The sequence below is a fragment of the Dreissena polymorpha genome, chromosome 4 (assembly GCF_020536995.1).
Source record: "Dreissena polymorpha isolate Duluth1 chromosome 4, UMN_Dpol_1.0, whole genome shotgun sequence".
NCBI classification, from domain to species: domain Eukaryota; kingdom Metazoa; phylum Mollusca; class Bivalvia; order Myida; family Dreissenidae; genus Dreissena; species Dreissena polymorpha.
The window spans coordinates 136,850,383-136,877,128 of NC_068358.1; the positions used below are offsets into that span (position 1 = coordinate 136,850,383).

At 36.0% G+C, this 26,746-nt stretch overlaps 1 protein-coding gene and 1 long non-coding RNA gene across 2 annotated transcripts in view; both read right to left on the reverse strand.

The window, feature by feature from the left end:
• LOC127878829 (ETS translocation variant 4-like) overlaps positions 1-26,746 on the reverse strand; it is an 86,268-nt gene that overhangs the window by 47,730 nt on the left and 11,792 nt on the right. The window lies entirely within an intron of this gene.
• Positions 5,127-5,993, reverse strand: LOC127876794 (uncharacterized). Its single transcript, XR_008048080.1, has 3 exons — positions 5,689-5,993; positions 5,406-5,542; positions 5,127-5,268 (listed from the first exon to the last, which is right to left on the reverse strand). It is a non-coding gene; the product is annotated as an uncharacterized LOC127876794 (long non-coding RNA).

Sequence of the window (26,746 nt, forward strand, 5' to 3'; positions counted from 1 at the left end):
GGGGAATGGGGCCGAATAACGCCGAATATTTCATAAAATACACACACTGAATTATATAAATTACTTCCATTGAAAATAATTGTCTCTAACAAATCTCTATTTTTAGTAGCAAATAATTAAAAGCCACTACTGTAACTGTAGATTCACCACTCAAAATGTGCAGCTCCATGAGATACACATGAATGCCAAATATATAAAGTGGCTATGTTCAATATTGAATAATTATCACCCTTTAAAGCTTATGACTTCCCTTAAATGTGTATTTTTTACCGTAGACCTTGAAGGATGACCTTGACCTTTTACCACAATGTGTTTGTCAGATGCCGCCTACTGCGCCGCTTTGATTTGTTTAACAAAAATATATACGTGGGCAGGTCAGATAACTATGTCCATTTAAATCTATTACTTCCCTTGACTTTGTTTTTTCGCCCCTAGTCCTTGAAGGATGATGTTCACCTTGAAATTTTACCACTCAAAATGTGCAGCTCCATGAAATACACATGCATGCCAAATATAAAGTTGCTATCTTCAATATTTAAACAGTTATGGCCAATGTTAAGGTTTTAGCACGACGCCTACAGTGGACGGCGAGCTGGCTATGACAATAGCTTGGGTTTTCTCCGAAAACAGCCAAGCTATAAACCACTGCTAAGGGTTACAAAATGGCACATTTAGTGGCATATAACTCTTATACCCAACAAGCATTGAATTTCTGATACAGACATATTTCATTTTATTTCTCCAGCAGAATAACACATTATTTTAAGAGTTTGAGTTTCAAAGCAGCTTATGGTGTTTTTTTTCCAGAAAAGAACCATTTAAAACACATAAGTGCAAATCCCTGTAACAAACATTGTTTCAGAGCATAAATAATTTCAGAACTATCAATCCAAGTTCAGATATCATAGTAAATTGATTATTTCAAAGATTGCATAATTCAATTTTAAGGTAAATCAGATGTGACGTATTTTTTAATGTAAATATTTTACTAGCAATTACTGAAGATTTCTCTTTTAAAGTTAAGATGACAAAAAACTAAATAAGTCTGATCCTTATAGTAAAATGATTAAATGCATAATGCCTCAATGTGTTTTTATACTTCACAAAATTTTACTCAGACTGAATTTGGCCATATCAAAGGAAAGGAAATAATTTATTATAATGCATTGCCTTATTTTGCAAAAGAAGTCAAACTGTATTATTTTCCAAATAAGAAACTTTGCATGCATTCAAGCCATGCATCTACACGATCAATAACCATAAACAAGATTAATCAACCTATTAAATATACCGGATGAAAAACTGTAAGGGAAATAAGGCACGTTAAATTGAAAGATTGCTTTAATTATAAGACAAAGGATAAGGTATTTTCATAGTCAATTACTATCATATTATTAATTAAAGGGGTTATACATGTAACTCATAATTCAAAATCAAATTACCAGATCTCATATATTTCTGTTGAACTTATGAACTCGAAATACAAAGCTCAACAGTTGCCAATTACACACTGAAAATATGACTCTTTAAATGTTCAAACATCAAAGTTAATAAATGTATAACAAATAATGATTGTTATATTGATGACCTTTCATAAATCAAGGTACTTTCAATGATAATGATATACAATTCTATGTACAGTTAGATGAGAGCCTGCATATCGTTTTTGGTACATTTATGACTTAAAAGTCTACTTTTGCTAATTTTTTTCCAATTCAAAGCAGTGAAAATATTATTTTCCTTTTAAAGGGGCCTTTTCACAGATTTTCCCATGTTTTGAAGTTTGTCATTAAACTCTTTATATTGATAAATGTAAACATTAAATTTTAAAAGCTCCAGTGAAAAATCAAAAATAAAATTTAATAAAAGCTGCGCCATGAGCGCATGATACGCCCGTCGTTCGCCAATGAAGTAGTAAGGTAATAAATAACCCTTTGAATCATTTTTTTACTTCAGTTTATTTGTATTTGAATACATGGTTTATTTTATAAGTACATGAGCATGGAAATCACGAAATTTTGACGAACAAAGTCCCATAACTCTGGAACGACAATTCAGAATTCCGTCAAAAACGAAAGGGGATCAGGGTTTATCAATATTAAGATTGTGTTGAAATTTGAAAAAAATCCATCGAAGGATATTTGAGCTACAGTAGGACATTCAATGAAATCACGAAATTTTGACGAACAAAGTCCCATAACTCTGGAACGACAATTCAGAATTCCGTCAAAAACGAAAGGGGATCAGGGTTTATCAATATTAAGATTGTGTTAAAATTTGAAGAAAATCTGTCAAAGGATATTTGACGTAGCGTACGACATTAACAGACGGACGGACGGACGGACGGACGGACGGACGGACAGACGGACGCGGGGTATACCATAATACGTCCCGTCATAGACGGGCGTATAAAAAATCCATCGGGGGATATTTGAGCTACGGTAGGATACATGAACAACAATAACATTTAAGGTCACAGTGACCTTGACCTTAGAATGAATGACCTTGAAATGACCAGTGGTCATCTAAGTGTGCTTGCAAACCTTCATGTCAAGTTTGAAGACTCTATGTCCAAGCATACCAAAGTTATAACAATTTTAACATTTTAACATTTAAGGTCACAGTGACCTTGTGTGACCTTGACCTTAGAATGAATGACCTTGAAATGACCAGTGGTCATCTAAGTGTGCTTGCAAACCTTCATGTCAAGTTTGAAGACTCTATGTCCAAGCATACCAAAGTTATAACAATTTTAACATTTTAACATTTAAGGTCACAGTGACCTTGACCTTCAAATGAATGACATTGAAATGACCAGTGGTCATCTTCTAGTACTGGCCAATCTTTATTTCAAGTTTGAAGACTCTAGGTACAAGCATACCAAAGTTATAACATGAAATAAGAACTTTAACATTTTTACATTCAAGGTCACAGTGACCTTGACCTTCAAATGAATGACCTTGAAATGTCCAGGGGTTACTTACTAGTTCTGGCCAACCTTCATGTCAAGTTTCAAGACTCTAGGTCCAAGCATACCAAAGTTATAACAACTTTAACATTTTTACATTCAAGGTCACAGTGACCTTGACCTTCAAATGAATGACCTTGAAATGTCCAGTGGTTACTTACTAGTTCTGGCCAACCTTCATGTCAAGTTTCAAGACTCTAGGTCCAAGCATACCAAAGTTATAACAACTTAAACATTTTTATATAGCTACAGTAGGACATTCAATGAAATCACGAAATTTTGACGAACAAAGTCCCATAACTCTGGAACGACAATTCAGAATTCCGTCAAAAACGAAAGGGGATCAGGGTTTATCAATATTAAGATTGTGTTAAAATTTGAAGAAAATCTGTCAAAGGATATTTGACGTAGCGTACGACATTAACAGACGGACGGACGGACGCGGGGTATACCATAATACGTCCCGTCATAGACGGGCGTATAAAAAAGGAAAAAACAGTAGCCCATAGCAGGGCTGGAACCAGTGACCCCAGGAATCCTTTAGTAAAAACGCATTAGCCAACTGAGCTTTCCTGCCAAGTATACATAAGATGAGTATTTTATACGTTATATAAGCAATCTTCGTAGTTTCACAAATTTAAACGACAACAACAGAACTCTCCAAATTATTCAATCATTTCGCGTTGCAACGCTTTATAATTTTTAGGTTTTTAAATCGTCAAAAGATGCATATAATGGCTATACTAGACCATGGCAAATGTTCAGTAATACTGTTTCCTCACAAATATCATAACTAAACCGAAAATTTGCGAATCTGAAACAACTTTTTTCAATTTTGTAAATTTACCAATCCATGAAAAGATCCCTTTAAGATTACTAGCAGTCTTTGAAATCATTTTTAATACTTCACTTAAACGATAAGTGGAACACAGTGTTGAAGTCATATACAATAAATGTACCAAACCTTAAACCAGTGTTATTTATGAGCAAGTTGAAATATGAGACCACATTAACTGTATAGATATAAATAGGGACAACAAAATCAGTCATGCAAGGTTATGCTACACTAAAGTGAGTTATCTCTTGTGGTGGCAGTAACGCTTACAATCATTTCCTACAGCTTATATCCCATATCCTGTTTTACCAGTTTAAAACAAATCTGACAAAGCAAGAATGAACTATCTTAACATGACTCTTTGCTTATTTACATTCATATTTCATAGCGAAAGCATTATTCATGTTATGACAAAATAACCTGGTATTAAATAATTCTTTCTGTAAAAGGAGGATGTAAAATGCAAGTTAGGGTTGAAAGATGATATAATGCCAAAAGTGTTCAATTTCAATCACTATAAATACCATCTTCATACATGTAATTATAGACAGACAAAAATAGACAGCAAGGACAAGAAGTTTAACTATGAAAATCTTGCAGCTTTATTTCACTATGCTGTCAGTTTCCAGATCATATGTCGCCTAAAAGAAGCCAACTAGCTGCAATCTAAAGGACAAATTAATACCAACATCAACAAGTTCAGATTTGATGTCTGATAAATGCGCGTAAACACAATATTGCCCCTTTGGTGCAAAAAGGTACCATGTGAAATTGAAATGAGAAGGTACATTGTACCTTTTTGCACCAATGGGGCAATATTGTCTTTCAATAAATATATGTGCACTTTTAAATCTCCTTCCTAGCTGGAGTCCAGCTTTGCCATAAACAGTTTAACATACTCCAGAGCATATGTAACAAGATGTGTTTGTGAAACACAATGTCCCCCTATATGACGTTTGACCTTGAAGGATGACCTTGACCTTGACCCTTCACCACTCAAAATGTGCAGCTCCATGAGATACACATGCATGTAAAATATAAAATTGCTAGCTTCAATATTGCAGAAGTTACATTACATGAGCAATTTTGACCCATATATTTGACCTAGAAGGATGACCTTGACTTTGACCTTTCACCACTCAAAATGTGCAGCTCCATGAGATACACATGCATGCCAAATATCAAGTTGCTATCTTCAATATTGCAAAAGTATTCATAAAATAAGCGATTTGGGCCACATATATTTGACCTCTGACCTTGACCTTTCACCACTCAAAATGTGCAGCTCCATAATTACACATGCATGCCAAATATCAAGTTGCTAACTTCAATATTGCAAAAGTATTCATAAAACAAGGGCTGTTTGTAAAACATGCATGCCCCCCATATGGGCTGTCCGTTGTAGTGGCAGCCATTGTGTGAATACGTTTTTTGTCACTGTGACCTTGACCTTTGACCTAGTGACCTCAAAATCAATAGGGGTCATCTGCGAGTCAAGATCAATGTACCTATGAAGTGTCATGATCCTAGGCAAAAGCGTTCTTGAGTTATCATCCGAAAATCATTTTACTATTTCAGGTCACCGTGACCTTGACCTTTGACCTCAAAATCAATAGGGGTCATCTGCGAGTCATGATCAATCTACCTGTGAAGTTTCATGATCCTAGGCATATGCGTTCTTGAGTTATCATCCGAAAACCATTTTACTATTTCGGGTCACCGTGACCTTGACCTTTGACCTAGTGACCTCAAAATCAATAGGGGTCATCTGCGAGTCATGATCAATCTACCCATGAAGTTTCATGATCCCAGGCATATGCATTTTTTGAGTTATCATCCGGAAACCATTTTACTATTTCGGGTCACCGTGACCTTGACCTTCCACCTAGTGACCTCAAAATCAATAGGGGTCATCTGCGAGTCATGATCAATCTACCCATGAAGTTTCATGATCCTAGGCGTATGCGTTCTTGAGTTATCATTCAAAAACCATTTTACTATTTCGGGTCACTGTGACCTTGACCTTTGACCTAGTGACCTCAAAATCAATAGGGGTCATCTGCGAGTCATGATCAATGTACCTATGAAGTTTCATGATCCTAGGCCCAAGCGTTCTTGAGTTATCGTCTGACAACAACCTGGTGGACGGACCGACCGACAGACCGACCGACCGACATGAGCGAAGCAATATACCCCCTCTTCTTCGAAGGGGGGCATAATAAGCGATTTGGGCCACATATATTTGACCTCTGACCTTGAAGGATGACCTTGACCTTGACCTTTCACCACTCAAAATGTGCAGCTCCATGAGATACACATGCATGCCAAATATCAAGTTGCTATCTTCAATATTGCAAAAGTATTCATAAAATGAGCGATTTTGGTTACATATATTTGACCTCTGACCTTGAAGGATGACCTTGACCTTGACCTTTCACCATTCAAAATGTGCAGCTCCATGAGATACACATGCATGCCAAATATCAAGTTGCTAGATTCAATATAGCAAAAGTTATTGCAAAATGTTAAAGTTGGCGCAAACCAACCAACAGACCAACAAACAGACCAACCAACAGACTGGGCAAAAACAAAATTTCCCCCACTACTATAGAGGGGGGACATAAAAATAATTATGTCCATGCATCTAAAATCACAAACATTGTCATGTGTGCTTCAGTGCTTCTCAAAATCAAAATGCCCTACATTTTTTACACATACAGTTTAAGGCCAGAACACACCCTGGCTCTGTTTTCTTATTAAATAACGTGTCTAGACAGCTATAAATATGACTGACCTAAATTTTGTGGAAGCATCTATAGGCTAAGCTAGCCCAGGAATAGAAGTGTTAAGTAAACTTACCCCTGTTATATGGCTGAAATAGGAGTAGGTTAACGGACCTCTGTTAAATGACTGAAATACTGAGTAGGTTAACTGTCCCCTGTTATATGACTGAAATATTGTAGGTTAACTTCCCCCTGTTATATGACTGAAATAAGAGTAGCTTAACCGTCCCATGTTATAGGACTGAAATAGGTGAAGTTTAACTTCCCCTGTTATATGACTGAAATATAGTAGGTTTACTTCCCCCTGTTATATGACTGAAATTAGAGAAGCTTAACTGTACCCTATTAAATGACTTAAATAAGAGTAGATTAACTGATCCCTTTTATATGACTGAAACAGGAGTAGGTTAACTGCCACATTGTAAATGACTACTATAGTAGGTTAAAGCGCCCCTGTTATATGACTGAAATAGGAGTAGGTTAACTGTCCCCTGTTATATGATTGAACCTGGAGTAGATTAACTAAAACCTGTTATGTGACTGAAACAGGATTAGGTAAATTGTCTCCTGTTATATGACTGACATAGGAGTAGGTAAACTGTACCCTTTAAAATGACTGAAATAGGAGTAGGTCAACTGTCCCCTGTTATACGACTGAAATAGGAGGTCAACTGTCCCCTGTTATATAACTGAAACAGGAGTAAGTTAACTGTCCCCTGTTATATGACTGAAACAGGAGTATGTTAACTGTCCCAGAGTTATATGACTGAAATAGGAGTATATTAACTGTCCCCTGTTATATGACTGAAATAGGTGAAGTTTAACTGTCCCATGTTATATGACTGAAATATAGTAGGTTAACTTCCTCCTGTTATATGACTGAAATAAGAGTAGCTTAACTGTCCCATGTTATATGACTGAAATAGGAGTAGGTCAACTGTCCCCTGTTATATGACTGAAACAGGAGTAGGTCAACTGTTCCCTCGTTAATGACTGAAACAGGAGAAGGTTAACTGACCCCTGCTATATGACTGAAACAGGAGTAGGTCAACTGTCCCCTCTTATATGATTGAAACAGGAGTAGGTTAACTGACCCTGTTTTATGACTAACATAGGATCAGGTTAACTGCTGGTTTTTTTAATACTGAAAAATAGTTAACTATCTCTAAATCCAATGCAGTTAAAACCCATAAGACCCCAAGGATCTCCAGGCAATGCCTCTAAACTCTTAAAGGGATCTTTTCACGGTTTGGTAAATTGACAAAATTGAAATAAGTTGTTCCAGATTCGCAAATTTTCGTTTTAGTTATGATATTTGTGAGGAAACAGTATTACTGAACATTTACCATAGTCCAATATAGCCATGATATGTATCTTTTGATGATTTGAAAACCTAAAAATTATAAAGCATTGCAACGCGAAACGATTGAATAATTTGGAGAGTTCTGTTGTTGTCGTTTAAATTTACGAAACTACGAAGATTGCTTATATAAGGTATAAAATACTTCTACTGTGTATACACGGCAGAATAGCCGAAAGGGCGAATGCGTTTTTACTTCAGACTAACTCCAGGACTCCAGGGGTCACTGGTTCGAGCCCTGGTACCGGCTAATTTTTTTTTCCTTTTTTTAATTTTATTCTTGATTTTTTACTGGAGCTTTTAAGATCCAATGTTTACATTTATCAATATCATTTAAACATTATCAATTAATGAAAAACTTCAAAATATGCCAAAATCTGTGAAAAGGCCACTTTAAATTAAAAATATGCAATATGCAAATACGGAATTTATTCAGAAGACTTAAGGACATGTTATCCATTGTTTGAACTAATATGACATAGTTCAATTACTTTACACAGAGCCCTTTTTCCAACAAAGGTTCCAACTCCTTCACAGCTCTTGTTAATACTCTAAACATCTTTGTTGAAAAACACAAACATTACCATAGTAATGTTCTTTGGAAATCAAACACAAATAGCATGTGCAAATCCTGCAAAATAGAGAAACTTTCTAAACATGTGACATCCAAATGCTATGAATGGATATTGCAAACAAATTCAAAAATATGATTGACATGATATTATGGAATAATATGATTGACATTATATTATGGAAGGATCTTTTGCATGTTTTAACAATTTGACATTAATTGTATAATGTTTATGCATCTTTCAAAAGACAATTAGCCACATGGAATCCAAATAAACCAATATAATAATCAATTACAAGAAAAACAATTAAATGTCACTTCTGGTTTGTTAAAAGAAGAAACTACTTAGCAACAGCATAAGTACTTAAAAGTGGAACACGTGGCCAAGCCAACATTTACTTCATTATGACAAGGACTTTCTTACAGCTAAGCGTACCAACAGTATTTCTATGAAAGGATGGGGAATTAAATTTGCAAATTAATAGGAACATAAGACATATTGATCACAATCTACTGCAGGTCAATTTTGGTTTTTAGAATTTATAACTGATCTTGTAGGTAAATAAATCTTTATGGCTTATTAGCCATATCAGTTTATATTGACGCACACACATTTCAAAAATTGATTTACTGTAAAACTAAAAGAGACATGGTTAGTGTAATGAAAACCTAAATTCAGGTTATCTGAAAGTAAACAAAATATGATATGAACCGTTGGTGCATGTTTGTTACTACAACAACATCCTTGACACATTAACAAACTGTTTACATTTAATTACTAGTATGAAGACCACATTCAATAACAATGTAGGGAAATAATGCATACTTTTTTTTCACATGAGCCCCACATCCTTCCCAAAAGTCTCCTCAATTTTACACAGTGACATTGACCGTCTCACATCCTAGATTTATAAGTATCCAACAAAACACACGATTGGATACTTAATTACCATGTGTACAGAAAGCAAACAGATAATTCATATTGTTTTGCATAACAATTAATTAAACAAGAGGGCCATGATGGCCCTGAATCGCTCACCTGACTCATTAAGATCAGATGAAAACTATGTCTACACAATGTTTTTCTATGATTTGACCTAGTGACCTAGTTCCTGACTCTAGATGACCCAAATACAATCCCAATCCAGATTTCATCAAGATAAACATTCTGACCACAGTTCATAAATATTGGATGAAAACTGTGACCTCTATTGTCAACACAAGGTTTTTCTATTTATTTGACCTAGATTTTTACCCCAGATGACCCAAATACAATCCCACCCAGATTTCATCAAGAATTCTGACCAAATTTCATAAAGGTTGGATGAAAACTGTGATCTCTAATGTCTACACAAGGTTTTTCTATTATTTGACCTAGTGACCTAGTTTTTGACCCCAGATGACCCAAATAAAATCCCAACCCAGATTTCATCAAGATAAACATTCTGACCAAATTTCATAAAGATTGGATGAAAACTGTGACCTCTATTGTCTACACAAGGTTTTTCTATTATTTGACCTAGTGACCTAGTTTTTGACCCCAGATGACCCAAATAAAATCCCAACCCAGATTTCATCAAGATAAACATTCTGAACAAATTTCATAAAGATTGGATGAAAACTGTGACCTCTATTGTCTACAGAAGGTTGTTCTATTATTTGACCTAGTGACCTTGTTTTTGACCCCAGATGACCCAAATACAATCCCAAACCGGATTTCATCAAGATAAACATTTTGACCAAATTTCATCAAGATTGGATGCAAACTGTGACCTCTACTGTCTACACAAACAAATTGTTGACGGACGGACGCACGGACAAACGCAGGCACGCACAACGGACGCCCGACATCACACGATCACATAAGCTCACCGTGTCACTTCATGACAGGTGACCTAAAAATATGTGTCGGAGATAAACATGAACAGTTGTGGTTAAAATCCCATAGAAACAAGGGCTGTTTGTAATACATGCATGCCCCCCTATATGGGCTATAAGTTGTAGTAGCAGCCATTGTGTGAATACGTTTTTTTGTCACTGTGAATGGTGGTGGTGGTGGTGTAGTAGTAGTAGTAGTAGTAGTAGTAGTAGTAGTAGTAGTAGTAGTAGTAGTAGTAGTGGTAGTAGTAGTAGTAGTAGTAGTAGTAGTAGTAATAGTAGTTGTAGTAGTAGTAGTAGTAGTAGTAGTAGAAGTAGTAGTAGTAGAAGTAGTAGTAGTAGAAGTAGTAGTAGTGGTAGTAGTAGAAGTAGTAGTAGTAGTAGTAGTAGTAGTAGTAGTAGTAGTAGTAGTAGTGTAGTAGTAGTAGTAGTAGTGGTAAAGTAGTAGTAGTAGTGGCAGTAGTAGTAGAAGTAGTAATAGTAGACGTGGTGGTGGTGGTGGTGGTGGTGGTGGTGGTGGTAGTAGTAGTACTAGAAGTAGTAGTACTAGTAGAAGTAGTAGAAGTAGTAGTAGTAGTAGTAGTAGTAGTAGTAGTAGTAGTAGTAGTAGTAGTAGTAGTAGTAGTGGTAGTAGTAGTAGTAGAAGTAGTAGTAGTAGTAGTAGAAGTAGTAGTAGTAGTAGTAGTAGTAGTAGTAGTAGTAGTAGTAGTAGTAGTAGTAGTAGTAGCAGTAGCAGTAGCAGAAGCAGTAGCAGCATTACAAGACCAATACTTAAGAATGATCAAATGTGAAAAGGTAACCTAGCACTGGCAGTAAATATGGGGCTCATTTACAGGTCAGATATGGAATCTCTGCTGTAAAATGAGATTTTGAATGAATTCAAGGGAGGCAAATCTGTAATAAAAAGAACATGCATAAACAGTAGTTGTTTCCCTTGTTTGAACCATGCTAAATCCTTACAAGTTTGGAAAGAATTGGATGAAAAATTTGGACTTCATTGCATAAACACCATTTTCTCAATTCAAGGGGAGGTAATTCTGTACTTCATGGACCAATAATGCTCATTTTTTGTAGGGTTCGTGTCCTCATTGATATAAAGACACTGTGCAAATTTGGAAAGGATCGGACAAAAAATGTGGAAGATTTTTTAAAGTTTTCACAAAATAGGCAAAAACGAATAAACATGCAAAGTTCAACGAGCTCCTGCGGCCATGTTTTTTGACGAATCAAATTTCTTTGAACAACTTTTTCAGGGGAGCCCTCAAAGGTCATCCCTGTGAAATTTTTTGAAAATCTGATGAGCGGTTTCTGACAAGAAGATTATTTAAGGTTTTTACCATATATGGTCATGGCGGCCATCTTGGTTATGCGATCAATTTTTTTTTAACAATTCTTTCGTCCCATGACCTAGGGATGCTCCACATGAAATTTAGTTGAAATTGGCTCAATGGTTTAGTAGAAGATGTTTACATATTGTTTACAGACAGACGGACGGACGCCGGACGCTGAGTGATCACAATAGCTCACCTCAAGCTATCGCTCAGGTGAGCTAAAAATGATACAAAAGAAATTTCAATTTATTTTTTACTATATTGTCTAGATATAGGATAGAAAACCACCTGCCACAGTAACCATGGCAATTATTTCCCTGTTTCCCTACATGTTCTTAACCTGGCAGCATTGAATCCATGGATAGATCAACTTTCTGCAAGCAAATTTCCTTTGTTTTGTTTTTTAATTTCATAATAACCAGTTCTATGACAAAATAGTTTTTAGTAAACATTTGCATCAAGATTAAATCCTGAAATTTGTAAAACTTAAAATGATTTTCTCTAGATAATTCATGGAAAAGCATCTATTAAAATATCTTTTAGAACATTTTGCTTCAGTAAGCTATCAATTTCATTTTGCAAGTGTACTGAGCAAGCGTGTGACCAATTCTTAAGAATGCAATAACTGCATGCAAATATGCAAAAAAACTAAGTCCATGTTGCAAATGTGCAAATGCACTACTAGGCATGCTTGTGGACATTTCTTAAGAATAACATACCTTCAAGCAAAAAAAATTATAGGATCAAATTTAAGACAAAGCAATTCATATATTATACTATGTTAGCGTTTCTGATCGCCAAAATCGCCAAAGGCGATTGAATCTTTCAGCTGGCGATTAAAGTTTAAAATGTGAATGAAAATGGCGATTGCAAAAAACCCTGATATTTCTCTATAAGTATGTAATATTCCCTTCTTTTAAAGAGAACTCGGTACCGATTTCCACATGTAATCGCCATAAAAGCTCCAGGTGGTAATAGATAGTCCACTGCTAAGAGATAACCGGATGCCCGTATCGTATATTCAAGCCACTTAACACAGTCATGTATGCTGACAGATGCATCACGGGAAATTTTCGGGTAACTTTCCAATCGCCAAACTGTGATATTTAACGTCTAATCGGTTACGAGAATGCTTATGGAGGCGGGGTTATATAGCGATTATAATTTTTGATTGACGTCGGTCACAGAGTTTGTTAACAATGAATCGCAGTTGTAGCATTAATACGTGATATAAAACCGGTAAATAAAGCAGTACATTAAAGGGGCCTTTTCACAGATTTTGACATTTTTTAACTTATTCATTAAATGCTTTATATCGATAAATGTAAACATTGGATCGTAAAAGCTCCAGTAAAAAATCAAGAATAAAATTAAAAAAAGGAAAAGAACATTGCCCGGACCAGGTTTCGAACCAGTGACCCCTGGAGTCCTGCCAGAGTCCTGAAGAAAAAACGCTTTAGCCTACTGAGCTATTCCGCCGATTACACGTACTTGATAAATTTTATACCTTATATAAGCAATCTTCGTAGTTTCACAAAATTTAACGACAAAAACAGAACTCTCCAAATTATTCAATCGTTTCGCGTTGCAACGCTTTATAATTTTGAGGTTTTAAAATCGTCAAAAGATGCATATAATGGCTATATTAGACCATAGTAAATGTTCAGTATTACTGTTTCCTCACAAATATCATAACTAAAACGAAAATTTGTGAATCTGAAACAACTTTTTTCAATTTTGTCAATTTACCAAAGCGTGAAAAGATCGCTTTAAAGGCGGTTTCGGGCATCATCATCACACCTATTTACCGTACTGTAAACAATCATTAATTATGAGAAGTTAATTGCAATTGGTGAGCAGTGTAAAATTACTTACGGCGAGTAAGTTGTGAAAAACAAAACCCTTTATAATTAGATGCAGTAACAAATTAAATCCAGTGCATATATATTATATCATGTCTATTTGTAGAACTGATTTACACCGTTTTTTTACAGCCACGTGATAATAACTATTCTCTATGCATTTATACCGGTATGCCATGTAAAACCCGTGTTATGAAAGAGCGCAAAATTATTGCTGTCGTCTGCAATGCCAAAATCTAGGCATGCAAAGCATGCTTTTTTTTAAACAGACCATGTGTAACTAAATTTTAAATATAGTCTAGCCGCTCAGTACATGCAGTATTTAAGACTTACAAATTTACCGGTACCTTTGAATAAATTATATATTGCAACTATGGAAAAATATGTCAATTCAAGAATACATTGCAGTAAATGTATTTTTCAAGAATGAAGAAGCACCAGACTACAGCAAAAATTATTGGGAGAAGGGGGGGGGGTGGCGAATAGGAGTTATGCAAGACCCATCCAATCAAAGACCGGGCATATCTGACAGTTCTAACATTGTATACCATTTATTCCAGTGCATGAAAATAAATATAAATAAAAAATAACATGAAATTATTTGATTTCAGGTAACAAATAATTTATTTAAATGTGACTTGATTGATAATTAAATACAGTCATTGTTGATACCTATAAATTCGTGATAATGATTATGTCGTTCATTGAGCAAATAAGGTTATAATGTGGGTCGTCATCGTAGTGCTGAAACTTGGCTACTAATTTTTTTTCCTTAGCGCCAACCTAGTATTATAGCATTGTGTACAATATTAAAATCCCACAACATGTACAAAACTCAATGAGCCTAACTCTGAATATACTAAGTTTAATGCTTGCGCCTAAAGTGTGGGCCCAGGAAAGCTCATGCAGTCCCCACAGGTTTATCAGAAAAAACTTTTCAGTTTCCACTTATGCTGGATTTTCGTTTAGAAGAGACCTGTGATTCTCACTTACCTTTTTACCATTAAAGCGGGTATATACGATTTTTTATATGTGTTTATTTGTAATATATTGATAAAATATGTTACAATTACACAAAATAGACAAGAAAAATTATACATTAAAGACGAATTTCATAAAATGCAGCAAAGACAAATTAGCGACCCGAGCCGATTGTGACGAACATATTTTCCTACAATAACCGAAGCATTCGTCTTTGTATTAGGATTGGAGTTAGTGTTCGTGTGTCGTATGAATAGATAACGTTGCAGAAATGCAAATAAACCGTTAAACTAAGTTTAGATTCACATCGTACATGTATGATATACATGCTAGCGAATTCGGCTGTACAGCCGTTTTCAATTTCAGAATTAAATATCTGGCTTATTTCGCATTTTTCGACACACGTTCTTCTTAACTTTTATTTTAATTCATATTGAAATATATATATAATTAGTTTATTACACATTTTATATAAATTCATAAATATTTGACAAAATCGTATATACCCGCTTTAAACAAATAGGACAACAACCTTAATGTCCATGCCTGACAAGGTGATTGGCATAGATTATATTTGACATCATAGATAGGTAAAATGAATGGGTGTTGGTGGCAAACCTACCCTTTTTATACTGGAGATATAAAGACAATAAATAGAAACCCATTTAAATGAAAAGATTAGAAACTTCAAGAGATAATTACGCGGTATTTCAAGCAGTTATGTCATGGTATCCAATAAAGTAGAAGAAAATATCGATCCCTTGAAGTAAAACCTTTTTGCACCAATGGGGAGAATAATATGAGAGAATTTAAAGCTAAAAGCTAAAACCATACGACTTTGAAAGAAAACTGACAGCAAAATAAAAACAAGAGTGCCAAACTGTCACAAGATACGCCCGTTCGAAGGTTTTGGACACCATGCTCAATGCTTGAAAGTGTCCTCAAGACCTAGTTATTGACCCGGCATGACCCATATTTGAACTTGACCTAGATATCACTTAGATGTAACATCTGACTAAATTTGGTGAAGATCAGATGAAAACTACTTCAATTAAAGAGCGGACAACATGCTTAATGCTTGAAATGCACTATGTGACCTCGTTTTTGACCCGGCATGACCCATGTTCGAACTTGACCTACATATCATCTAGACACAACTTCTGACCAAATTAGGTGAAGATCAGATGAAAACTACTTCAATTAGAGAGCGGACACCATGCTAAATGCTTGAAATGCACTAAGTAACCTCGTGACCTAGTTTTTGACCCGGCATGACCCATATTTGAACTTGACCTACATATCATCTAGACACAACTTCTGACCAAATTTGGTGAAGATCGGATGAATACAATTTGAATTAGAGTCCGGACAAAGTGGCGCCGTTGAAAATGCACTAATTGACCCTATGACCTAGTTTTTGACCCGGCATGACCCATATTCGAACTTGGCCTATATATCAACTAGATGCAACTGCTGACCAAGTTTGGTGAAGATCGGATGAATACAATTTGAAATAGAGTCCGGACAAAGTGGCCCCTTTGAAAATGCACTTATTGACCCTATGACCTAGTTTTTGACCCGGCATGACCCATATTCGAACTTGGCCTAGATATCAACTAGATGCAACTGCTGACCAAGTTTGGTGAAGATCGGATGAATACAATTTGAAATAGAGTCCGGACAAAGTGGCCCCTTTGAAAATGCACTTATTGACCCTATGACCTAGTTTTTGACCCGGCATGACCCATATTCGAACTTGGCCTAGATATCAACTAGATGCAACTGCTGACCAAGTTTGGTGAAGATCGGATGAATACAATTTGAATTAGAGTCCGGACAAAGTGATGACCAAATTTGGTGAAGATCGGATGAATACAATTTGAATTAGAGTCCGGACAAAGTGGCGCCGTTGAAAATGCACTAATTGACCCTATGACCTAGTTTTTGACCCGGCATGACCCATATTCGAACTTGGCCTATATATCAACTAGATGCAACTGCTGACCAAGTTTGGTGAAGATCGGATGAATACAATTTGAAATAGAGTCCGGACAAAGTGGCCCCTTTGAAAATGCACTTATTGACCCTATGACCTAGTTTTTGACCCGGCATGACCCATATTCGAACTTGGCCTAGATATCAACTAGATGCAACTGCTGACCAAGTTTGGTGAAGATCGGATGAATACAATTTGAAATAGAGTCCGGACAAAGTGGCCCCTTTGAAAATGCACTTATTGACCCTATGACCTAGTTTTTGACCCGGCATGACCCATATTCGAACTTGGCCTAGATATCAACTAGATGCAACTGCTGACCAAGTTTGGTGAAGATCGGATGAATACAATTTGAATTAGAGTCCGGACAAAGTGATGCCTTCCGCCCGCCGCCCGCCGCCCGCCCGCCGCCCGCCGCCCGCCCGCCGCCCGCCCGCCGCCAAGGGGTTTCACATAATACGTCCCGTATTTTATACGGGCGTATAATTACAAAGGTACATGATTTGATATTATTGCTAACTGTTAATTGGGAAAAATTGAAGCCAATCAGAATTGCTGTTTTTGTTTGAAATGTGATGATAGCAGCATTGTTTTCATGCTTACAAAACATACCATAATGCAGTTAAATGATCATGTCAATAATTTTTTTAATTCTGAGAAAAGTCATTCAAACAAGTTGAAATTCAGTTTTGTATATGGTAGGGTAAATTAAAGTCACCTGTTTCTATAATTGCAAAATCAGCAGGATAAATGCATTAAAAAAATATAATGTTAAGACTTTGGCTTAGCTATATTGCATGTGTCTTGACTGAATCGAGTTAATATAAAATATATTTATTTAATAAGAAAGCAAAAAAGCATTAACCAATACCAATATTTTAATAATGGACACAAATTATGTTAACCTTTGTGATTTTTTTACTTTAAAGATTATTATTACCCGTTTTACATGCAGTGTATGTTGTTAACATGATAAATAAGAATGAATATGGTTGTTTTCATGCTACTTTTCACTTTTCATACAAGGGAGTGTAATGGTAGACATTAATTGCAAAATGAAAGTAGTACTGCAGTTACTTCCCTTGATCTATCATCAAAAGGGAAATAACAACAATTTTATATTTCAACCGCATACTGCAGCAGTTCAATCCCTTTGTGGACAGAAAAATATGGAGGCACCTATCTTGTTGCATTGTGCCCATATACAATCATTATTAGAAATTATTTTAGGGGCATGATTGGGATCTTGGTTGGTAGTTATCATACCAGACATGTGGGCTCTACTATCTATGAAGTCTAATTTCCTGTAAACAACTCCCAGTGAATGTTATTGAGTAATTTTCAGAGGATAGTACTTGAGGTCCAGTAAAAAAAGGTAAGTTTACAGGACCTTCTCTTTTTTTAACCAACAGTTTCAATCAACATTTCTCGGGCAATACATTTCATGCACAACAATAAAATATGTCAAAATTTTTGCAACCCGATATACCAGCAAATAGACTGATGACTGCGTAATTATGGTTCTTTCCATTTGGTAGTAAATAATGCCTATGCATTACAAAGCGTCTATTGTTGGGTCCAATATTTGCCCGCATGAAGAGCTTTCTCCGTGTCACCCGCATCCCCCCTCTCCAAACAAACAATCTCTATACCCCACCCCTTCAAAAAAATCGTATTAAATGTATATGAATTACGATAAGACCTTTGGTGCTCTGAAAAAAATCTGAATTCTAGCACAAACCAAGTATTGGTTCAACAGACATACTCGAAAAACGAATTGATAATAAAAACTTTTACAGCAAATTCGGTTAATTAAAGCCACGTTGATTAAATTTCATCTATAATCAAGGGCACTTGCTTCGTTGTTAGTCTACGTTGTAAACAAAATGTAGGTTCTTGTATATAACAACTACATGTTATATTGATGTTATAAAACTTTTAGATTTGTAATTCAATATGAAAAAAATTGTAATTAATAACGCATGATTCTTTGTAACAGAACGATATTCTGATTTAAAAATGATTATTTGATCAGTGGTTATTTTTGGAACGCGGAGTAATACACTGACCTTGGTTACACTAGTCAATGTCAAAGTATGACAAACACTCGTGAAAATGCGAAATTATCCACTTTTACTTATTTTGTTTAAATAGAAAGGTTTACTGAATAAAAAGTGGGATAAATAGAGTAATAGGTTAGTGTTGATAATAGATCAGGTTTATCATGCTCCGCACGAAAACAAAAAAGCACGAGCATTGGCCTAAGCCTCGCATGATAAACCTGATTTATAATCAACACTTACCTATTATTCTCTATACATTTACTAAGATTTAACTTAAAGAGCTGGATAGGAAGATGAACTTAAACTTACATGTACTTAAAAAGCACTGGAATTTAAAAAAAATGCACCACCATACAAATTATTATGTAACAAGCATTATGTTCCATTAAGAACTTACATAAAACAAATATTTGTGCATCATGAACAATACAACCTTTTTTGAATTATAAACATCTTTGAAAGGTCCTCAATATTTAAGAAAAACAAATAAGATTCCTGAAATTTTGTTATCAAGACAGTCACTAAAAAATCTTCAAAACTTCAAACAGTTTGTAGCAATATTGAATGCAAAAGTAAGTAACAACTAGCAACTATAAACATACCATATCTGTTATCTTAATGAAAACTCTTTGCATATGAACAAATCCAAACACAAATTTTGATGTAGAAACATAATAATCTACACATGAATCACATACAGATAAAGCTTATAGCTTGCATTGAAGGAGAGTGAACATGTGAAACATGTCCCATTATTGATTTTTCCAAGATATTCCAAGAAAACGACTATTTTTATCACATTTGTTGGCAGATGCTGGACCAATCGTACAGTGGCATTCATACAAGGAAATAAAATTCAAGGGACTTGCTTTGACAGGATAACTGTCCACTACAAGAGAGAATGGATCGCTTGTATAGGATAAGCTGATAGTATTGCATAGTAAAATAATTAGATTCCACATTTGTCTTTGATCCGAGTTCAATTATTGTTTGGCTCTATCAGCATGTATGCATTTACTGAGTCAAATGCTGAATGGAGTATGAACAAACTAGAGCTTTGTCACAGACGTGACGAATACCCCCACATGCCGCATTGACACATAATATTTTGCATGTCGTCTTCACAAAAAACAGCGGACACCATGCTCAATTTTTAAAACGCACAAAGTGACCCCTTGACCTAGTTTTTGACCCAGAAAGGCCCATGTTCTGAATTGGCCTTAAGATCATCTCCATAAAACTTCTGACCAAGTTTGGTGAAGATCGGATGTAAACTACTTGAATTAGAGAGCTCACACCATGCTGAATGTTAAAAAACGCACTAAGTGACCCTGTGACCTAGTTTTAGGCCCGGAATGGCCAATGTTCAAACTTTTCCTAGAAATCATTTAGATAAAACTTGTGACCAAGTTTGGTGAGGATTGGATGAAAACTACTTAAATTAGAGAGCGTACAACATGGTGAGGTTTAAAACGCACTAGGATACCCCGTAACCTAGTTTTTGACCCGGCATGACCCATATTCAAACTTGACCTAGACATCATCTACATACAACTTCTGACCAAGTTTGGTTAAGATTGGATGAAAACTACTTATATTAGGGAGCGAACAACATTGTGATATTAAAACTCACTAAGTGACCCTGTGACCTTGTTTTTGACCCGGCATGACCCATATTCAAACTTGCCCTAGACATTATCAAGATACAACTTCTGACCAATTGTGGTGAAGATTGGATAAAAACTATTTGAATGAGAGAGTGGACAACATGGTGAGGTTTAAAACACACTAAGTGACCCCGTGACTTAGTTTTTGACCCTGTATGGCCCATGTTCGAACATGACCTACACATCATCTTTAGTTACAACTTCTGACCAAGTGTGGTGAAGATCGGATTTAAACTACATGTACTTGAAATAGAGAGCGGACACCATGCTCAATGTGTAAAACGTACTAAGTGACCCTGTGACCTAGTTTTTTATCTTGCATGGCCCATGTTCGAACTTGGCCTTCAGATTACCTAGATAAAACTTCTGACCAAGTTTGGTGAAGATCGGACAAAAACTACTTGAATAAGAGAGAGGACACCATGCTGAATGTTAAACAACGCACTAAGTGACCCCTTGACCTAGTTTTTGACCCGGCAGGGCCCATGTTCGAACTTGGCCTTAAGATCATCTAGATACAACTTCTGACCAAGTTTGGTGAAAATCGGATGAAAACTACTTGAATTAAAGAGCGGACAACATGCTTAATGTTTAAAACGCACTTAGTGACCCTGTGACCTAGTTTTTGACCCGGCAAGGCCCATGATCCAACTTGGCCTAGACATCATGTAGATACAACTTCTGACCAAGTTTGGTGAAGATCGGATGAAAACTACTTGAATTAGAGAGCAGACAACATGCTGAATGTTTAAAATGCACTAAGTGACCCCCTGACCTAGTTTTTGACCCGGCATGACCCATATTCGAACTTGACCTAAATATTGTCTAGACACAACTTCTGGCCAAGTCTGGTGAAGATCAGATGAAAACTATTTGAATCAGAGAGCGGACACTGCTGTGGATGCCGCCCCCCCCCCCCCGCCAAAGGTGAAACTATAATACATCCCGTTTTTAAAAACGGGCGTATAAAAAGGAAAAAGAGATCAAGAGACATTAAACTTCTTGACATTGTTCATAGACGACACCTTGTTTGATTGCCTTTTGCTATTTAACCATGCGTCTGCAAAATTAAATGGCCTACCAGGGGTTTTTGTTACTAAGAAAGTGACGCCGATATTCGGCGACTTCCCCTACCAGAATTTTTCCCCTAAAAATACCATTTCCCCTCCAAAAATATAACTTTTCACCAAAATATAATATTTTACCCTCAAAGAAATGTTTTTTTTCTTTTGTGAAGTCGACACTTATCCAATTTGTACCACGAACAACGATCTCGCTCTCTCTCTCTCTCCCGACGAACACTCAAATCTGGGAATCCCAGTGATTCTATATATAGCTCTGAAATTACGTCATGGAAACCGGGCAACTAATCGTATTAATCATGTGACTATTTTACTGGATTCCGGTCTTGCGCGAGAAGGGTGTTTCGTCAATTAATTACTGGAAACCAGTCGAATTTTCATCCGGGTTATGTGAAAGCCAAAATATAAACGTTAAAACAGAAAAAGTCTCACAATTGGCGTTCATACACGAACAAAATAAAACGTTCGGACTCGGAAAATATTAATTGCGTTGACGCATTTTTTAAGAATGAATCATCAAAAACCATTGAAACCAAGCAGGATTCGGAGGTACATGTAATCAACATCGATTAATACTGTCGGATTATTGTGAAAGTGAAAGTAGACAATCGGCAGCTGCCGCACCTTTCCCTTCCAATACTGTAGCAGATCTAGATCGTTAACCCATTCATCATGAAATTGAAATCACAATATTGACATCGTTCCCCGGCCCCAGTTGAAAACATTTCCCATTACAAGATCTACCCCTGCAACTTTATTTAGGACTTTGACTTTAATATCATACTTGTTCATGTGTTTAAGAACAAAAAGGTCAGAGACATGCCTCTTTTTCTAAAATAAAAAACTCCTGAAGTCTGTAGGTGAGTTATAGACATTGAAATGAACAGTTTTTATTTTTTCCCCAAATATGTCTCTTTCGCGCTCGATTTTCCCCTTTTACCCAGCGTCCAGCGTCTTCCCCTTTTTCTAAAAAAAACCCCTGCCTACTAAAAACGACACTCAAGAATGACAACACAACAAACCATGGGTTTGTGGCTTATATTGAAGTTACGGTCAATGAGTGTATGTTAAATTAATTGTCTCGTGTTAACTGATTAAAACTGGACATAAAAGTAAGAACTAGTGTAACATCGTTTTTAATTATTAAACAAAGAATCATTTTGAAGACAATGATTTAAGAAATCAATGGTTACAAAATGGCTCATATGTTTTTAAAGTGGTCAAAGAAAAATTAAAATGTTGAAAGACGGTGGATTAAAGCTTGATCCAGGAGGTTATTCAGAATTAAAGCTCATGTGGCTGTGTGTTACAATTCAGTTAATAGTTTACTAGTTCCAACAGTCACACAGATTGGAATGTTTTTACGAGTTTAATTTTTTAAATGAAACTGTCCGAAATCAACTGTGTCTGTATGACCAACAATAAACAGATATTTGATACTGAACAATTTTTACACATAAAAATGAAAAGATAGGCAGTGTCAACATAAATGTTTTCTTTTCAATAATGTGTCTTTATGGAGGCTTGTGATTTAAAACAATAGATTGTTGTGATATTTCTAAATTCCATGTGTGTGAAAATGCACTGATAAAAACTTCCCAGTTAAAATGGATGGATGTTTAAACAAGAGCACCGCCTTGCGGGTGCAGACCGCTCATCTATTTTCTTTTTAAAGGTGAAGGGACTCTCATTTTCAATCACAAAGGAGGGAGGAGTGGAGTGAAGAGGGGTGTATAGTGTGGGGTTGTGGACATTTATTACATTATCTTCCAAAAAAGCGAAAAAAAAAAAAAAAAAAAAAAAAAATCGGGGGGGGGGGGGGGGGGGGGGGGGGTATAGTGTGAGGGTGTGGTGATAATTTGTGAGATGATCTTAAAAAAAAAAAAAAAAAAAAAAAAAAAAAAAAATCAAAAAAAAATTTGGGTGGGGGGTGGGGGGGGGTGGGGTGGGGGTATAGTGTGAGGGTGTGGTGGTCATTTGTGAGATGATCTTATAAAAAAAAAAAAAAAAAAAAAAAATTAGGGGGGGGGGGGGAGGGGGGGAGGGGGGGGAGGGCACGGGGGATGGTTTGGGTGAAGTCTATTGTGGTATGTCAGGTAAGAGTAGTTTCATCAAAGTATCAATCAAATCTAATCATAAATAAAGAAGTTATGGCAATTTTAGCAAAATTTAATAATTTGACCTTGAGAGTCAAGGTCATTCAAAGGTCAAAGTAAAATTCAAGTTGCCAGGTACAGTAACCTCATGATAGCATGTAAGTATTTGAAGTTTGAAAGCAATAGCCTTGATACTTCGAGTGGATCGAAACACAAAATTTAACCATATATTAAAAGTTACTAAGTCAAAAAAGGGCCATAATTCCGTAACAATGACAACCAGAGTTATGCAACTTGTCCTTTTACTGTACCCTTATGATAGTTTGTGAGTGTTCCAAGTATGAAAGCAATATCTATGATACTTTAGGGGTAAAGTGACCAAAACATAAATCTTAACCAAATTTTCAATTTTCTAAGTATAAAGGGCCCATAATTCCGTCCAAATGCCAGTCAGAGTTACATAACTTTGCCTGCACCGTCCCCTTATGATAGTTCATAAATCTTGCAAGTATGAAAGCAATAGCTTTGATACTGTAGGAATAAAGTGGACCTAAACACAAAACTTAATCAAATTTTCAATTTTCTAAGTATAAAAAGGGCACATAATTCTGTCAAAATGCCAGTCAGAGTTACATTACTTTGCCTGCACAGTCCCCTTATGATAGTTAGTAAGTGTTGCAAGTATGAAAGCAATAGCTTTGATGCTTAAGGAATAAAATGGACCTAAACACAAAACTTAACCAAAATTGTCAATTTTCTAAGTATAAAAAGGGCACATAATTCTGTCAAAATGCATGCCAGAGTTATCTAACTTTGCCTGCCCAGTCCCCTCATGATAGTAAGTAAGTGTACCAAGTTTGAATGCAATAGCATTGATACTTACTGAGAAAAGTGGAACTAAACGCAAAACTTAACCAAAATTTGCAATTTTTTAAGTACAAAAAGGGCACATAATTCTGTCAAAATGCACGCCAGAGTTATCTAACTTTGCCTGCCTAGTCCCCTCATGATAGTAAGTAAGTGTACCAAGTTTGAATGCAATAGCATTGATACTTTCTGAGAAAAGTGGACCTAAACGCAAAACTTAACCGGACGCCGACGCCAACGCCAACGCCAACGCCGACGCCAAGGTGATGACAATAGCTCATAATTTTTTTTCAAAAAATAGATGAGCTAAAAATATAGTCAGAAAAGAGCAATGCCTTTGATGAGGGATCATATAGAAAACAAGAGCACCGCCTTGCGGGTGCAGACCGCTCATCATTTTTCTTTTTAAAGGTGAAGGGACTCTTATTTTCAATCACAAAGGAGGGAGGGGTGGAGTAAGGAGGGGTGTATAGTGTGGGGGTGTGGACATTTATTACATTATCTTCCAAAAATGCGTAAAAAATGCAAAAAAAAAAAGAAAAAATCGGGTGGGGGGGGGTGGTATGTGGGGAGGTGGGGGGGATTCTTGGGTGCGATGGTTGGACGGTATTTCAAACATAAAATAATAAAAATAAATATTTGTGTTTTTTAACTGTTTCAAAAAAAAAAAAATTGGGGGGGGGGGGTGGGGTGGGGGGGGGGTATAGTGTGAGGGTGTGGTGGTAATTTGTGAGATGATTTAAAAAAATAATAATAAATTTAGCGGGGGGATTCGGTGGGGAAGGGGGGGGTGGGGGGGAGATTCTTGGGTGCGATGGTTGGACGGTATTTCAAACATAAAATTATAAAATAAATATTTGTGGTTTTTAACTGTTTCAAAAAAAAATTGGGAGGGTGGGGTGGGGTATAGTGTTAGGGTGTGGTGGTCATTTGTGAGATGATCTGAAAAAAAAAAATATTAGGGGGGGGGGGGGGGGGATTCGGAGGGAGGGGGGAGGGCACGGGGGATGGTTTGGGTGGAGTCTATTGTGGTATGTCAGGTAAGAGTAGTTTTGTCTAAGTATCAATCAAATCTAATCATAAATAAAGAAGTTATGGCAGTTTTAGCAAAATTTAATAATTTGACCTTGAGAGTCAAGGTCATTCAAAGGTCAAGGTAAAATTCAACTTGCCAGGTACAGTAACCTCATGATAGCATGAAAGTATTTGAAGTTTGAAAGCAATAGCCTTGATACTTAAGAAGTAAAGTGGATCAAAACACAAAATTTAACCATATATTCAAAGTTACTAAGTCAAAAAAGGGCCATAATTCCGTAAAAATGACAACCAGAGTTATTCAACTTGTCCTTTTACTGTACCCTTATGATAGTTTGCGAGTGTTCCAAGTATGTAAGCAATATCTATGATGCTTTAGGGGTAAAGTGGACCAAAACACAAAACTTAACCAAATTTTCAATTTTCTAAGAATAAAGGGCCCATAATTCCGTCCAAATGCCAGTCAGAGTTACATTACTTTGCCTGCACAGTCCCCTTATGATAGTTAATAAGTGTTGCAAGTATGAAAGCAATAGCTTTGATACTGTAGGAATAAAGTGGACCTAAACACAAAACTTAACCAAATTTTCAATTTTCTAAGTATAAAAAGGGCACATAATTCTGTCAAAATGCCAGTCAGAGTTACATTACTTTGCCTGCACAGTCCTCTTATGATAGTTAGTAAGTGTTGCAAGTATGAAAGCAATAGCTTTGATACTTAAGGAATAAAATGGACCTAAACACAAAACTTAACCAAAATTTTCAATTTTCTAAGTATAAAAAGGGCACATAATTCTGTCAAAATGCACGCCAGAGTTATCTAACTTTGCCTGCCCAGTCCCCTCATGATAGTCAGTAAGTGTACCAAGTTTGAATGCAATAGCATTGATACTTTCTGAGAAAAGTGGACCTAAACGCAAAACTTAACCAAAATAGTCAATTTTCTAAGTATAAAAAGGGCACATAATTCTGTCAAATGCACACCAGAGTTATCTAACTTTGCCTGCCCAGTCCCCTCATGATAGTAAGTATCATGGACGAACCATCTTTCGAACCTCTTAATTTTTTACACGTCAATTTGACTCAAATATAATATTGAAAATAGTGAAACATATTTATAAGTACTCTATTTGATAAATAACTTGTTTCTTCATGGCTGGCAACTGAAATTGCTATGTAAATCCTCTTTTGTAAACAGATTTTTTCAAGTTTCCAGCACCACCATATCATGTAAAACTACCAATGCCTCCCAAGCAACAGATACCTGCTTTCGAACCCTTCAGTGTACAACATTTAAAATAAATAAGTGACATGTTTTGACCATGGTCATGGACTTATTGCAGCAGCTGAAATGTGTAAATTGTCAAGCAA